At 45.0% G+C, this 16,952-nt stretch overlaps 1 protein-coding gene across 1 annotated transcript in view; it reads right to left on the bottom strand.

Moving 5' to 3' along the window:
* Positions 1–16,952, bottom strand: part of NCAPH (non-SMC condensin I complex subunit H) — a 379,053-nt gene that overhangs the window by 50,280 nt on the left and 311,821 nt on the right. The gene's annotated exons all lie outside the window — the stretch shown is intronic.

Genomic DNA, 16,952 nt, shown 5'->3' with positions numbered 1-16,952 from the left:
AGACAACGACCTGCAATCATCCGGGCCCAACACCAGATGGTGATCTATTGCTAAGTGTAGGATCTGCAGCTCATATGCCTCGAACATAACTTTTAGATAATTTAGATTTGATTTTGGGGGTGCATTTGGCGTTGATAGAGATGGTCTGGCGGGTAGTGAGGGTTGGGCAAATGAGAAGGAGATTAGGGAGTTATCTGTCCATGTCGCTGGTTTAATCTCCTCGATCAAGGTGGTATCTATGCTGGTGAACAGTAGATCCAATGTGTGGCCTGCACTATGTGTGGGTCTTTGAATCCACTGTTTAAGCTGGAGGATGGACATGTAATTGTTTAGGTGTGTGGTGGCTTGATTGTCGGATTTTTCAAAATGAATATTGAAATCTCCAATTATAATGAAGTTTTTGTATTTGAGGCAAGCGGGGAAAATTTGTGAGAGTAGCCTTGCACTAAAGTCTGCATGATGGCCTGGGGGATTGTAAACTACAGCTCCTCCTAGTAGGGTGTGATTGTCTTTGGATACTTGATAAGCTAGTAGTTTGTGTTCATCGTACAGAGCAGTTATGGCGAGACAGTTGAAGTTGTCCTTAAATATAATGGTGAGTCCCCCTCCTCTCCTCCCTTGTCTGTCCTGGCGTATAGTTTTGTATCTTGGAGGGAGGGTGGTGGCAATGTCAGGGCAGTTATTGTCACTTAACCAAGTTTCAGTGATGAAGACTAGGTCGGGATTCGATTCGTTGATAGTGTCCCAGATCTCCAGAGAGTGTTTTGGTACTGATCTGGCATTAAAATATAAACATTTAATTCTTGAGCCGTTTTCCCCTATGTTGTATGCGAGTTCTGTGGTCGTTAGGCTGCTCTATTTGCATTTCAAACAGGTGAATGGTCCTTCTGTGAGTTCGAGTGAGGCCTTGATACAGTCCGCGTGGCTGTGTTGGGTATGAGTATTCCTAGGGTTGGCTCGGCTGGGAGCAGGGGTTCTGGCCCCTGGTCCCAGTCGGACACGGACGGGCTTGCCTTTGGCGCGGCTTCGACACGCCAGCGGCGCGCGTCCTCCGCGCGCACGCTGACAAATTGATTTTATGGCGTGTGAGGCTCAGAACTGGCTGCCGGAAAATGCCCTGCGCGTTCTAGTGCCCGGTCTCCACGCCCTCCACACAAACAGCAATCCGCTGCGGGGACCGAGGCGGGAGCCAAATGAAGTACAGGTCGGCAAGTACAATTGTTTGTCAAGGCAAATATGCAAAAAAGGCAGTTGAAACAGTTTTTAAAATCGCTTTTTAAAATCGCTACTGCATTATTTCCTAGAATTTCATACCAAGCGTCTTTTACCCCCAGTGAATGTTGGTGAGGTCAAGCAGCCGCCTACTCACCGCAATCCTCTGAGGACAATGCTGTATTGGGCGTTTTGTTGAAAAATGAGAACCCGCGCTAGTGGTGGAGGATTTACCAGATGGGGCAAATTAGGTTCCCTTATGGCTTGAAGTATCTGGCTGGGTCTCTTCAACTGGCAAAGTTTCCTCAGCTTCTTTTTATTACAAATCAGTACAATGTCATCTTCCATTGGTAAACTGGCACCATCTCCACTTCATTGGGTATTCAGGATTAGGACTTCTGTCTCTAATGGAACAACATTGTCTCCTACTTTCAATGCAATACCTTGGCAGGTGTTACCTAGCATATGGGCAGTTTCGCTTAGCAAACATGGATCAACAGAGGTCAAGGGGGTTACCTGTGCCAAGAAAGGCTCCTTAATGCTGACGTAGAACATCAATTTTCCAGCTTTGTTTTTAAGAGTCTGAGCTCTTCGAGAATATCAGCTCTTAAGTGTTCAGGAAAGCTTTCAACCAATTCAGGCAAGGATTTTAGTTTAGACTCTGCAGCTGAATGATTCTTGTAAAGAGAATCAGCAATTCTTTTCAGCTGTATCAGTTATAGATTAATTTCCTGGGTCAGAGCCAGCAAGGACAACGATAGAGTTGTAGGTTTAGCAATTGCATCTGTAGCTGCAAGGACTGGGATGAGCAGTGGACTGTCATGTGTGCTCTGATCACTAGCACAGCTTTTGGCAGCAGGTGACCCCCCTCCCCCCGCCCTTGCCACTGCCTGCCTGGGCTCACCAGTCTGAGAAACACATCAGCTTGATGATCTCCACGCTTAGGTGTATCTTTAGTCATACTTTCAAGTTATTGGAGAGCATCTAGGGTCACAATGGTAAATGCCTTCTTGGTCCTGAGAGGGAGATGGCGATCCACGTACCCACAGCTATTATAGTGGACCTGTATTGAGTCAGGACTACTGTTGAATACGGAGGTCGACAGTGTGCCCTCTGGTGCCAGTGAGCTCACAACCAGGAGGTTTATGTCACCACCCATGGTGCTTAAATTCCTGCCATCCATATCAGTGAGATCAGCAACAACCTCGCAATCTAATTTAAACAAACATTGTTAAATGCATTAGATTGTGCCTATGTGAATATTAATAAGCTGTTTATTGTTCGAAGTTGTAGCTCACTGAGTAGTTGTACAATTTAAGCTACAAGAAAGTCTTTTAAAGTGTTACGACTTGCTCATGTGCATAAAGGCAATATATTGTGCGGTTACTAATGGCACAATATGAGTAACAGCAACATTATGAGGTTAGAGGAGTTATGACAACTTTAGGGCCCAGTGCCACTGCACCACCATTGAAATCATGGCGCCAGTGCCAGCTAGATAACTGCACTTGAGTCTTTCTGTTTAGTAGTAAAGATTAGCTTTTAACTGCAAGATAACTGAAATTGTGTCTGCCTGTACAGTAGTAAGATTTAGCAATATTAGGGGTTCGAGGATGTCATGACAATTGTTGGGCCCGGTGCCACAGTACTAATCAAATCATGACCCTGTTGTCTGCAAGGTAACTGTACTTGTGACTGCCTGATGGTACTAAAATACAGCAATATTAGGTGTTTAGTGGAGTATCTAAAGCTGTTGGTCCTGGTGCTACTGCACCTGCTGCACCATTCAAATCATGACCCTATTGCCTGCTAGATAAATGCACTTGTGACCGTCTTGTTAAGTAGTAAAATTTAGCAATAATCTGGGTTTAGTGGGGTCCCTACAGCTTTTGGCTCCAGTGCCACTGTACCTGCTACACCATTCGAATCAAATGCCTTTTAACTGCAATTGTGACTGCCTGTTTAGTAGTTAAATATAGCAATATTATGTGTTTAGAGGAGTTCTGACAACAACATTTGGGCCTGGTGTCACTGCACCTGCTGCACCATTCAAATCATGACCCTAATGACTCAAGATAACTGCACTTGTGACTGCCTGCTTAGTTGCAAAATATGGTAATCTGTGCTTAGTGGGGTGCCTGGAGCTTTTGGTCCCGGTGCCACAGCACCTGCTGCACAATTGAAATCAGGATCCTAGCACTTGATAGATAAATGCACTTGTGGCTACCTATTTTGTAGTAAAATATAGGTGTTTAGAGGAGTTCGGATAATGTGGGCCCAGTGCCACTGCAACGGCTGCACCATTTACATCAAGCCCTTTCACCTGCAAGGTAAATCCAATTGTGACTGCCTGTACATTAGTAAAATATAGCAATATTAGGTGCTTCGAGGAGTTCTGACAACCTTTGGGCCTGGTGCCACTGCACCTGCTCCTCCATTCAAATCAAGTCCCTTTTAACTGCAAGGTAACTGCTAATGGTACTGCCTGTTGAGTAGTCAAAAATAGCAATAGTATGCATTTAGAGAAGATCTGAAAACTTTTGCTACTGCACCTGCTAAACCATTCAAATCATGACCCTATTGCCAGCAAGGTAAATGCAATTGTGGCTGTCCGTTTAGTAGTAAAATATAGTATAGCTCTTGTATATTAACATTTTCAACGTGCAATGTTTATTACAACATTTAGAATTTGATGATCATTACCAAATAGATGAAGTTGAAAAAAATCAATCCGATTATGTCTACAAAGTGCTAAGAAAGGTTCTGAGGCATGAATAGAAAAGGCCACAAACTTTCTAAGGCTAAAAATTCTGTTTTACACAACTAGGTAATAAAAAGCAAGCATACTCTTAGAAGCGGTCGGCCTTTTCTGTGGGTAAAGATCTGATCTCGACAGTGAATGGGACTTAACAGCTTTAGTAGAAGTATCGTAAATGTGTGTAGCCAGGGGAAGTTCACCAAAAAAAAAAGTGCCACACAAAAGCGAATGAGCACCTTTTAAGATGTATTAAGTACAAGAGATTTCATAAGCCCTCTGTTATTGGGACCGGCCTCAATAGGTTTTCAATGGGTTTTGAACGGACAACATAGAAGAACTTATCTCTGTTGGACAATGTGGAGCTTTGATGTTACCGGCCTGTCCAAGGTCAGGGGACTGCACCGCCGCCATAAGGAGGCGGACTGCTACTTTCACGATTTCGGAAAGCGGCAGAATGTAGGTCTCTTTGAAGCATACTGGCAAAACCAATTGGAGGCTCATTTGAGCTTATGATGAAGGACAACATTTTTGTCTGAGGCAGTGGAACCTATCTGTGGGTAAATTGGTGGCACTACAAGTCCCAGAAGGACCATCTGTGGGTGTGATGTATAAACATTTTGGGACTGTGCGTGCACACGTAAACCACCTGCTGCATCCCCGTGATCAAGGGGATGGATCCCCGAAAAGCGTTGGGCTTTAGTTTTGCTCATTTGTGTGCGCTGGATGAAAACACACACACACACACACACATTCGAAGGTAAGAAGCCTCAATGGGCAACGGTGCAAGGGTTCAGAAGGAGAAACCTTAAGAAATGAATGTACAAGATTTAGAACCCACTGAGGCATTGCAACCGGAGTGGGAGGAAACTTATTAGTGAGACCCTTAATAAATCTCATAACTATAGGGGCTTAAAAAGTGAAGACTGATCCAGCAAACAAAGAAATGCCAGTACCCTTTAAGAGTTGCATCAGAGCAACACTGTTGCACCAGGAATAGAGCAACATTTAAACCATCAGATAAATGGGCTTTCAAAGGGTCAATTGACTTCTCTCCACTCCATTTAATGATTTTCGCCCACTTGTAAGCATAAACTGTCTTGATGGAGTGTTTTCTGGCCGATAAAATTACGTCCACCACAACAGGTGGTAGAGAGAGAAAGAACTCTGGTTCAATCTCCAGGCATGAAAGTGCAGGCTCTGGAGGTGGGAGTGTAGAATCTGCCCCTTCAATTGCGAGAACTGGTCAGCCCTGAGAGGGAGACAGAGTGGAGGGCACAATGAGAGGTAAAGAAGGGCCGTGTACCACACCCTTCGTGTCCCCCAACGCTCCCTGCATTGGATGCTGGAGGCTGAGGAACGACAGGTGGTGCGTGCGCTCGCGAGTGGCAACTGAGGAATCCCTCACATCTCGAAAACGTGTTGTACCACTTCCGGATGGAGACACCACTCATGATCGGCTGCATACCGCTGACTGAGACTAACTCAGAGCTTCCTGGTGAGAAGTTATGACCCTACCCCTCCCTGCTTGCTGATATATACCACATCACAGAAGTATTGTCTGTGAAACGAAGATACTTCAAATGCAATTTCAAAATAGAGATGTGAAAATACGCATCCTGCAAATCGATTTAAGCCATTCAGTCTTCCTTCTCTAGTGCAAGAACCACCTCTTCTAGGATAAGGATTTTGAAAATTTGTTTGTGGAAGAAGTTTAAGATCCTGAGGTAGAGGATCGGCTGCAAACGACTGCCCTTCTTGGGAATCAGAAAGTATCAGGAAGAACATTCCTGACCCCCATTCCTGCTCTGGAACCAACTCTATTGCACCTTTTTGAAGCAGCATTTGTACCTCCAGCTGGAGGAGTAGAAGATGCTCTTCAGAGAAAGTCCTTGTCAGGGGTAGGGGGTTGGGGGGTAGAGAAATGGAAGGGGATAGTCCTGGAAAGGTAGGGCATATCCATTTATTACAATGTCTATGACCCAGAGGACTGTAATGACAGACCTCCAGTGAGGCAGTCAATAGGCCACCAGTTCTCCAACTCGGCAAGCATGCTAAGATGGTGAAGCTACAGCTGCTTTCCTGCAATATTGGCCGGGGAGGGGGAGGAGGCTTGTTGATGGGCAGGACCAAGCCGACTACCTCTTCCCCTTCCCCTGTAGCTCTTATAAAGGGGATTTGAGCCCTGCTGCCAATTTCTTCCTTGAAAATACAGGTTCCTGCTAAAACATTGAAACCCATGAAACGGTCTATAGTTATTAGGCTGTTAATGAAGCCCTAAGGACCTCGCAGTCGCCTTGCTATTTTTAAATGTCTGCAGTGCAGCATTAGCCTTGGCCCTAAAACAGTTGAGCCCCATCGAAGGGCAAATCCAAAAGTGTAGCTTGAACATCTAGTGTGAAGCCTGAACCCCTCAACCAAGCATGCCTTCTTGTAGCCACAGAAGAACCCATGGCTCTTGCCAGAGTCTGCAGTTTCCAGGCCCGATGGAATAACCTGGCGGGCCACCTCCTGGGTATCCTTCAATAGCTCTGAGAAATGACCCTTGAGCTCTCCAGGTAACTTTGGAACGACCTCCTTTGCAGAGTCCATTAGGGCATGCACATATTGCCCCAAACAAGTGGCGTTTGAGGATTTGAGGGCCATACTTCCAGAGAAGATCTTCACTGACTGCTCCATCCTCTTAGATTCCCTGTCCATTGATGTAGTAGTGAATGAACCAGATACAGGATCACTTGGAGCCCGCTTATATCTTTTGGTCACTAATCTCGACATTGAGGCAGAGGACATCAGCTTTTGCAATATCTCAAGGATAGACTCCACCAAAGCTTCATTAAAGGGTAACAGTGGTTCTATAGATGAAGCAGTGGAATGAAGCACTTCTGCAATATGTTGGAGTGCAAGTCTGTAGGAGGGAAATAAATCTAAGATATCTGCCGCCTTTATTACCGCATGATAGTAAGTGCCCTCGGGAGATGCCAAACCTTTAGGAGCCAATAACTTCCACGCAGGAGTTATCCAGACCACAGGCCTCCTCTAAACCCTAAAAATCAGGATCCAATCCTACAATCTGTCCGTCACCCTCATGCTCTTTCAAATATCTCTCTTCCTTCAGCAATCTCTGTGCCTCCCTACGGGATCTGATATTTGGCAGCACCAGCATCTTCAGTACTGGCGCCGTAGGCTGATCAGAAGGGGTTAGAAGCGGAGAAGTCTAATCTGGACGATGCTGCGTTGGTTCGGATTCGGACAGCGCTGGTGCTGGTTTATATTTATTTATTTATTTACTCAGAGTTTTATATAGCGCAAACAAGATCTTTACAGATATCAGAGCGCTTCACAGAAACAGGGGTGGGGGTAGCATGAAGGTGACGCAACATAATATTGGGTGCAATATAAAATTCAGTAGCATGATCGGATGGCAGTCATGTTCTAATAAAAGATCAATAAACAATCAAATAAGCGATAATATAAGACGATACTGAGTCTTTCATACAGCTACGATAAAAATCAGGAGAACTTATGCTAAAGGGATTGCTTATGCCAGTATCTAAAAGTTACGGGGAGCAAAGGGGACGGGCATCGAGATTCAGTAGGCTAACGTGAATAGTCTAATAATAGATATTTCGTGAGTAGTATAAAAGGATCGACTAACCATCATGGAATTATGGCAAACAAGAAGAATAAACAAATCTAGATCCTGAATAATATGACATTATTTGACATTAGACAAACATGTAAACAGTAATACCTAAGCGGTGCGAAGTCTCTGAGCAACAAACATTAAAGTTCAGGTGAACTTAGCCATGAGGATGGCTTTCACCTCTTTCTTAAAGACGGCCGTGGAGGAGATAAGCCTGGTTTCAGGAGGGAGTGCGTTCCAGATCCTCGGTGTCATTCCTGAGAAGGAGCGTTTGTATGTTTTTTCCTTCCGGAATCTGCGAGGTTTCAAGAGTAGATTTTTTGTACTTCTATTGGATCTCGAACCTCCTGATATAGTCAGCTTTTGAGTGAGGTAGTTAGGTGCCTTGTGGTGTACGGCCGCATGTGTCATCACAGCAATTTTCAGTTGCATTCTGGCTTCAAAGGGCAGCCATTTCAGAGATTTCAAGTCAGGGGTTATATGAGAGTGTTTTCTTGAGCCCGTAATGAGTCTCGCGGCATGGTATTAAAGACATCAGCTGTTTCAGTGCTGGCGGAGGCCAGGCCACCGGAGTAATCGGCATCAAAGGCATAAAGGGTGCCTTTTGAAAATGGGCCAGATATCCTCCAAGAGAATAAGAAAGTGGACCCATGGGGCCCGCAGACACACCAGCTGGATTTGTAGCCCATGTAAAAACACTAACCATAGCATTCAGAAAGGAGGAAGGATAGGATGCAGGAACACCGGGTACTCCGGAGTCGTGTGCAGAGCAGTGGTTTTAGGAAGTCCTTGTTGATTTGGGAGAGCTATGGGGAAAAGTTTCTGTGGAATGCTGCACATGGGGTACAGTCAAAAGGTGAGGAATCTACAGGCAGATGTATACATCTAAAGGACATCACACTGCGAGGTCTCAAAAGCCTCTCCAATCTCTAAAATTTGTTAGCCCAAATTCCAACCAGCTCCCTGCAGCACCCTAGCTGGCGTAGGCCATGCTGCTGCAGTAGGAGCAAAACTCAACATGGACTCACACAGATCTCGTAGGTCAGCAGAGCCCACCTGAAGCCTGCTGCATGCCCAACTAAAAGGGGTCAGGCAGTGAAGAGAGTCAGTCTTGCAAAGTACAAAGAAGCAACAACACAGCCAAGCAGAGATTTCGGAGGGAGTCTCAAATATACGGCAAACACAGATACTTGCCTCCCACACAGGAGAAAATAAAGAACCCCAGGCTCCCCCAGATATCCACAGATTTGTAACTTTGCTACACCGAGATGTGTTTTTCATGTGCATCAATATACCACAGTGTGACTGGGTCTCGTTGTCAGCAGCCTCAGTGATGTTTTGCATCACTTTGGGGGAAGGGCCAGGAAGTGGGGGTGGAGGTTGATGGCTGGGAAGGCCCGAGCAAGGCTTTGTCAGAGCTGCACTCCATTCTACATTCGGAGTACTCAACAAATTTATATGGTAAACTGTTGTGTGTGTGAGAGCTGGCTGCAAAATGTGAAGATCAGTATTGCAGCTTCCTTCTCTCTACACAGCTTTACTCTCATATACAGGTGACAAACCGATGCATAGTACCTTGCCATTGAACTACATGTTCACTATTACACTGCGTCCAATTTTGCTACTACTCTGGCTAAACGTGCTGATGGAATCAGTGTTTAGATCGGTCTCCACCTCATCTGTAATGTGATTTGACAGCATGTTTCCTATGTTCGGAAATGTAAACACATGGTTGAAATAATTAATCTGAATACAAAGCTCTTTAGTCTGCACCTGTATAGCTTCTGTCAACATTTCCCTTTGAACCAACGGTATATGTTGGTCCCTCGATTAGTGTTAATAAATCCTCATTCATCAGAGGTTCTGACATTGGCTTCTAGAAGTCCACAATCTGAAGTGAGAGAACTTGAGTGTCATCCAATTATTTGCAGTTCAGAAGGGAAAAAAAAGCGCACATTGGCTAGGTGTTTTCCGATTATTGACCACAAATATGCAAAAGATAAAATAAAACCTAAATATATCAAAGGTAGATAAAAAGTTTCAAAAAAATGGGGCAAATGTAAAGGCAAAAAAATACACGCAGTAACATTCCAGATCAATAAGAGAATCTTCAGAAGCTATACCTATTAATCCCTTCCAAAAATAAACCGGCGGTGGGGGCACCAATTATAGTTATTCCTATGCAGTTCCCCATAACGTCACTACATACTTCCGTCTTTCTTGCCAAAGAGGTTTCACTAAACAGCAGACACAAGTTGCTACATTTTAAATTCCTCCGCAGGATATATTACACCCCTGCCCGCCCTCACAGATTAGACCCAGTTAGGCCACATCACTGTCCGAAGTGCTTGTCTCTCTACGCCGACTTAGACCATCTTGCCTGGACCTGCCCTCAGTATTGGTTAGCAGTTCACGCCACGTTGGGGTATATTTTGTCCATGCAACTGCAGCCCACCCCAGAGATAGAATTGTTGGGCTATACAGCAAACCTCCCCCTGAAGGTCAGGAAACTGTCGGCACTGGGTCTTCTACTGGCCAAGCGCGAAATCGCTTTATTATGGGGCAGCAAGAGGGTCCCCACTTTGCAGGCTTGGCTCCGCAGCCTAGCTTACTGTAATGTTAATTGTGAGGTATTCTCCACCTTGATACCCAGCGCCTCCCACCCTGTAGATATTTGGGGACCATATCAGGACTATGTTGACAGAAAGAGCCGAGCTGGATACGTCGGCTTCTAGCGGCATCCCACCTGAGGGCATTGGCCCCCCGTTGCCTGTTATGCCAGAATGGATTACCCTGTGAGAGCTCATGCTCAATGCTAATATTGTTGCCCATGCACAGTATGCATGTCTCTGCTTGACTGTCGTAATGTACCTCCCTTTTTTTCACATTTATTGAATTATGCTGGTCAATTATGTGCAATGCTCTTATTTGTAAGAAACCTGTTGCTCTTATTGCTGCAATTACCACTGTAATGCCAATTCATTTATTATGCAAAAATCTGAAAATAAAGGTTTAAAAAAAAAAAAAAGGAGGGAAGGCTAGTCTGGAAGAAAGAAATGTCAACAAGGCTGTAAAGTAACCCTTTACTGTGCATACCACCAAAAACTGCTGAGCTAGTGAGATGACAAATCAGAAAACCTGAGAAAGGTGAGCATTCAAGGATCTACTTTGTTTTCAGCACACTAAGTAACCAATCTATTTCACCTTTCAAAGTAACACCAACTTACACTTGCAACGTGTAGACAAATTGACATCAACCATCTACAATGGTAGCTGAAAGGAAACTAGATGTTTCACTCGCTCTCAGGAATGAAGGTCTAGACCCTATAGGCTGCGGGGTAGGACTTGCCTCTCTTACAGGGAGCGGAAGTGCACGGAAAGACCGCCCAAGCAGGAGACACAGACAGACCTAGAAAGAACGCATACCACACCATTCTCAAGCCAGTCTATGGCAATTAAAAAGGCCTGGGTTCAGTACTGTCAACTCCTTAACACCTGAGGAATCAAAAGTATGGGAAGAAGGGCGTAGTGAAGTGGAAAATTCCACATCAATGGAACCAGGTCCCCCAGGATCTGTGTAGAAGATACTGGAGAGTACAGAACAGGTAGCAAGGAGCATTGGCACAAGTGGCAAAGAGATCCACCACAGGGTTGCCCCACAGGTCAAAGATATAGCAAACCACCTCCGAATGGAGATGCCTCTCATGGTCGGCAAACTGGCGGTCACCAAAGTTCAGGGGGCCAGCCAGATAAATGGCAATTAGCCGAAGCCCATGGCATTGCACCTACGACTAGAGCTGCAACACCTACTGACAGAGAAGACCTCACTCCTGTCTGCTTATTGACATACCACATCACTGTCCTATTGCCCGTCAAGATCTGGATGGACTAAATACAAAGGGAAAAGAGGAAAACTTTCAGCTCCAGCCAAAGCGCCCTCAGTTCGAGCAGGTTGATCTAAAACTACCTGCTTCTCTGGAGACCAGAATCCTCTGATCTTCAGCTCCTCCAGCTGGCATTTGTCTTCACTTTGGCCACGGGAGGTGGAGGGTAGAAGGACAAGTTCTTCTCCACAGACCACTGTAGGAAAAGTGGATCAACTGTCTTGGCTGTGCAGCTTCCTCGTGTAATAATCTCACAATACCAGTTCAGGCCCAGTAACGTTTTATTTGATAAACCGTAGCTTAGTACAGAGTAGCTGTGGCACAGAGTAGGCACATCATGGGCAGCAAATAAGTAAGAGACAAAACTCTAACACCAATTTATCAAAAATATAGAATAATTTTATCTTTCATTTGAGACCCTCACAACAGGAATCCTACGGAGGATTCCAGAGAAATTGATTTTTTAAATAAGTTAACAAACAAATCCGCACAGGGATGCATTTCACATCCTCTTGTCATGTGGAGCTCTGTGGTCACGAACAGATCCAAAGTACAATTTCACAACAGACTTCGAAGTCATTTTTGGTGGGCAAACCGCAGTCATGGAGACCCACCCTGAGTGCCCCAGGCAGCTACCAGTGGTAAGTCCGCAGATTAAGATGGCCTCCTCCATCATTTTGGATCAGCGAAAGTGGTTGTGATGCTACACAGAGTAGTTGTCCAGTGAAGCTTGCGACCATCTGGCTGTGATGTAGGGGGCAGTCCTTCCAAGGCCACTTAGGAGTCCTCCAACATCGGGAGTGGCTTCAGGCTCTAGGACTGTCTTCAGCAATGCATTTGTGGGGTCCCGTGCCAAACGAATTACAACTGAATGTTAAGGAAAACTGCAGGTGCCTTGTAATCCTGGCTGCTACCTCAGCTGGGCTTAGATGTAGAGTCTACTCTGACCCTTAACAAGTTTTAAATGCCCAGGGATGCATGCACAGGCCTTGGCAGCGGAAATCCCAAGTGGCCACGATGGTCAAAGGGCAGTAGCTTCATTTTGCCTGCTGTGGTCCTGTGGCTTGTAACAAGGAATTAGACCAACTAATTCTTGGATAGCTCTACAGAAGTGGTTCTTCCATTAAGGCAGATGGCCAATACCGTTTTATTATTCTATGTGCCGTCGTCCACGCTAACTCAAGCAGGATGGTGGGGCGGGGCAGACAGATTCATGGATCTTGCACATTACAGATCGGCCAGCTGTACAGCTGGCCTGTCATGAGCACTTTAAAGCCTGCAATCCCAATGCTGTATAACAGCAGAGGGATTGCAGGCACAGGCCCGCAGCTTCAAAATGAAAGCTGGGTTAGCCTGCTGCAACCAATCCTGGAGAAGCAGCTCCAGGATGGGTTGGATTCATAAGCAGGGAGAAAACAAGTTACTTACCTGTAACTACAGTTATCCAGTATTGGTATCTTTCATAGATTCACATGCCTCAATCATTCCCCGTCGCAGAGGCAGGAGTCCCATGGTAAATTACAAAAGTAGTGCCATAAGTAAATAATAGTAGTAGGCTAAAAGAAAAAAACCTAAGGCCTAAATCTTAGTAGCCTATCTACATCATTATAATAAAAAGAACCAAAAGTTAGCTCCAACCAATCATCTACCAGCACCCTCTAGAACACTCTCAGCAGAGGCAGTTCTCAGATTTTCTTAGCACAAGTGGGAAGTAAGTATCCCAAATAATAGAGAACTGACTCACTGGGGAGGAGGGTGGGTGCATGTGAATCTATAAAAGATACCAATACTGGATAACTGTGGTTACAGGTAAGTCACTTGTTTTCTTATCCAGTATTGGGGTATCTTTCATAGATTCACATGCCTGAATCAATGTAGCAAGTAGTATGCCAAATGTACTGTAGTTTGCGGATGGTGGGAAACAAGTGTTCATAAACTCCCAAACTGCATCGCATAATGTTGAGAAATTTAAAATAACCAATATAAAAAATGAATACATAAACATTAAAATATGTGAATATATATATACAAATTTCTTTAGACATAAATATGAATGCTGCATGAATTTTTAAAGTAATAGAACAGCATATAAACAAAGAAAAAATACCTGAATCTGACCTTAATGAAAGATGAGGTAGGACAGCCTGTCCAACTGCAGCATCCTCTTGTTGTGCAGATTGAAGACAGTAATGCTTCGTGAATGTGAGGACATTCTTCCATATCGCAGCACGACCGATATTTTATAGAGTCACTGCAGCAAACAATGCTGTAGAAGCTGCCATAGTTCTTGTAGAAAGAGCTTTGGCTTTCCTCTAACGGTTTGTTGGCCTTGTCATGGCAGAAATTAATTGTAGATGCCAGCCATCTGGCGATTGTTGCTTTAGTCACTGCACTTCCAAGTGTTGCTTGACCAAAGGCCATGAACAGTTGGTTGGATCGGCTGATGTCTTTAGTTTTCTATAGGTAGAATTTTAAACAGCGCTTAATATCCAGAGAGTGTAAAGCTCTTTCAGCTGGAATGGATGGGTTCGAAAAGAAAGTTCCTAATCTAACCGGTTCATTCAAATGAAATTGAGACGGTACCTTAGGGATGAATCTAGGATTTATTAGAAGGGTTACGTAGTCCTGAGTAGAATGCAGAAAGGGTTCCGTGATAGTGAAAGCTTGGATTTCACTAATCCTTCTAGCAGAAGACAGACCCATTAATAGGAAGACCGTCCAAGTGAGGAATTTGAGTTCAGCTTTGTGGATCGGCTCAAATGGACGCTTCATTAATTGCGCTAGCACTGTGTAGAGTTCCCACTCTGGAGGAGGTGCTCGTACTGGAGGAAACGCTCAGAAAAGCCCTCTCATGAATTGTTTGACTAGTGAAGACGAACAGAGAGAATGAAGCTTAGCGTATTTTCTGAATCTGGAGAGGGCAGCAAGATGGACCTTGACCGACGATAAGGTAAGCCCAGACTTAGCTAGAGAGTAAATAAGGGAGAATTTATTCTGCCGGAGCTTGAACTGGGTGAATATTATTCGCCTCACATCAACAGCAAAAACACTTCCATTTCAGGCGATTAGTCTTGATTGTGCTCTGGGCTCGAGATTTTGCCAAAATTAAACGACAGTCTGGTGAAATGTTATGGTCCTTGAACTCTAATAAATCAGGAGCCATGCGTGCAAGTGTAGGGACTCCGAGTCCGGGTGAACCACCTGGCCTTTGTCCCTCGACAACATCATCTACGTTGGAATAAGGCGAATCGGCTTGTCCTGAGATAATAGCAGAAGTTCCTGGAACTAGTACTGCAGTGGCCTACGGGGTGCAATCAGAATCAGACGGCAACCCTCCAGCTTCATCTTGCAGAGCACTTTCGAGATCAATGGTATTGGGGGGAAAGCGAATGCACAACTCCCTGACCATCGCATAGACAGGGCATTCCCCCTCGAGCCCTGCTGAGGGAACCTGCTGGCGTAGTATCAGCATTTCTTGTTCTCTCTCGTTGCAAATAGATCCAGTGCTGGTTTGCTCCAAGCCTGGAATACTCTGTCCGCCTGTTCCTGTTCCTACTCGTGACAGTCTGATTAAGACTTGCTCAGTGTGTCTGCCAGAGTATTGTGGAGACCCCTGACGTGCTCGGCTCTCAGGGTTATCTTGTGGTATGTGACCCATTCTCACAATTCTTGAGCTTCCTGCGAGAGCGTAGCTGATTTTGTTCCTCCTTGTTTGTTGATGTAATACATGCTGGTCATATTGTCGGTACAGACCAGCACTGAGGAGCCTGCAATCCTTGGAAGGAACGCTTGCAAAGACAGAAAGAGTGCGCAGAACTCCAGCCTGTTGATATGCTGTTGCTTGTGTACATGAGACCATTTTCTTTGAATCTGCAAATCTTGCAGATGACCTCCCCATCACTCCATGGAGGCATCTGTAGTTAAAACGAAGTCTGGAATGGTTTGATGGAATGTGAGATACTGGGCTAGATTTGCTGTTTGTGACCACCAATGCAGAGAGTCTATCATGGGCGGTGTGACCCGGATGGAATCGTCAAATGAACCCACAGCTTGTTTCCATGGAAGGTGTAACTCCTCCTGAAGAGGCCTCCTTTTGAGCCGTGCCAAGGGTATGAGATTTATTGCAGAAGAGCACATCCCCAGGAGTGAAGCAAAATCCGGACAGAAATGGACCTTGAAATTATAGTTGCCAGTTTTTGAAGACTTATTTAGCGGTTGTGAGATAAGAATGCTTTGCACTGGACCGTGTCTAACATTGCTCCGAGAAAAGGAATGACTTGGAGCGGACGCAACTGTGACTTGCTCTGGTTGAGAGTCTGCCCCAGAGAAGCGAAGAGATGAAGACATGCTGTTGTGGCAACCTTAGTTTCGTGTTCCGAAGGACCTTTGAGCAGCCAATCGACTAAATGAGGGAATACTTGGATTCCTCGAGATCTTAATGCTGCTGCCACTGGTGCCAAGCACTCCATAAAGATTCTTGGTGCCGATTTGAGTACTTTGAAATGATAATGGGTGCCAGCCACTGTGAAGCAAAGATATTTGAGATTTTTGGGGTGGATAGGTATGTGGAAGTACGTGTCCTCCATATCCAGAGACACCATAAAATCTACTTTGTTTAAACAACTTAAAATCTCGGAAAGCGTGACCATCCGGAAACTTTGCTTTTTGAGGAATTTGTTGAGTTTGCGAAGTCTAGAATCGGTCGCCAATCCCCTGACTTCTTTTTGATCAGAAAGAAACGAGAATAGAGACCTGTTCCTTTCTGAGATGATGGAACCTTCTCTATCGCATTCTTGAGGAGCATCGTTAAGGCTTCTTTGAATATTAAGTGAAGACGAGGGGGACCCTTGGCCGAGTACTAGGTGGCTGTTTGATAAATTACAGGGTGTGACAGTTGGTTACTAGGTTTAGAACCCATCGATCGGATATAATTTCCTGCCACTTGTGAACAAAAGCTGAAATCTTCGCGCCCACTAGTATGGAGGGTAATATGGTTGGCGCCCTGTGGAGATCACTGTTTCCTGTTAGAGACTCGACCTTGATTCTGTGATCGCTTTCGACCACCCTGACGGGAGAAACTAGTCCTAGAGGATTGCCGGTATGACGACTGGTTATAAGGCTGTCTATACTGGGATTGGTACTGCCTGTTTTGTTGGTTTTGATATCCTCCTCTTGATGAAAAACCACTTCCTCTTGCGCCTCTGAAAGATCCGTGCTTGTATTGAAGGGCGCCTTATGATCTAGCGGTATCCGTGTCAGTTTTGATAGCTAAGAGGGCTTCATCAATGTGTTTCCAAAACAAAGATTCTCCGTCATTTGCCATGTCTAAAATCTTTGTTTGCACCTCAGGTCTGAAAGCAGTGCCTTCAAGCCATCCCTGGTGTCTAAGCACTGTAGCATCAGCGAGTTGACGAAAGTTGCTATTCCAATAGAATTTGCCTTGCTTCCTATCGATGGT

The sequence above is a fragment of the Lissotriton vulgaris genome, chromosome 11 (genome assembly GCF_964263255.1).
Source record: "Lissotriton vulgaris chromosome 11, aLisVul1.2, whole genome shotgun sequence".
Classification (NCBI taxonomy): Eukaryota; Metazoa; Chordata; class Amphibia; order Caudata; family Salamandridae; genus Lissotriton; species Lissotriton vulgaris.
The sequence above is the reverse complement of the archived record's forward strand: the minus strand, read 5'-3'. Positions and strand labels throughout refer to the sequence as shown.